Raw genomic sequence first — 898 nt, forward strand, 5'->3', positions numbered from 1 at the left:
GTGAAGAATAATGGGGGGGGGGGGGGGGGGGCTTATTAACTCTCTTCCCCTGAAAAGGGGGTGGGGCTTATTAGAGAAGGGGGCTTTATTTTAGATTTATACCAAGATTGATGCTTAAAGATGACGAATTTTGATTGTTGAAAGTTTTGCAAATTTAAGGAATTTGTATAAGAACGTTGTTGGAGCCAAAGCAATACCAAACTCTCCCAAGCAAATGAAACTCTTCAAAACTTTAATATTCTAACTTTCATATAAAGTATCTGTTAGATGTCAGACGTCGTAATCGTTGCAATATTTTCGAATCTGACTATAGTATAAAAAGCCTCTATGCAAACTATGCCACGTAAACCTAACTACATTCCATATATAGGTCGATCTTATTTATAGCATTGTAGCTTGGAGAAAATACCGACACTATTTATCATTTAGGACTAATTGCAATACAGACATATTTTAGCAAGACTGCTAAGCATTGTTCATACTTCCTAATTTAAGTGTCACGTGACATTGCTGTTAATAGACATATCGTTAAGATCTCACAACTTTTGTACACATATAGGCGAATTCTTGGTGACGTCATTAGCATACGACTTAATCATTCTTACAAAGGATACACGTTTTCTTAATGGCTTTTATTTTGTTGCAATTGTGACACGAAAAAAAAAAAGCCGAGCGAAAACTAGGAGATGTGCTAGAACACAGGCTTTAAGAGGTTTAACTAAAACTCGTTAGCTTTTGGTCATTAATGTAGGAATCAAGTTTATGATCTTATTTATTGGAATTATATTTGCTTTGCTAAGCACATTCAAGTAACATAAAAAGAATTCGTGAAACGGAGGGTACTTAGAAAAGAAAGAGAACGTAACAGCCAAAAAAAAATTAAACTACATACGCACTG

The sequence above is a fragment of the Porites lutea genome, chromosome 10 (genome assembly GCF_958299795.1).
Source record: "Porites lutea chromosome 10, jaPorLute2.1, whole genome shotgun sequence".
NCBI classification, from domain to species: Eukaryota; Metazoa; Cnidaria; class Anthozoa; order Scleractinia; family Poritidae; genus Porites; species Porites lutea.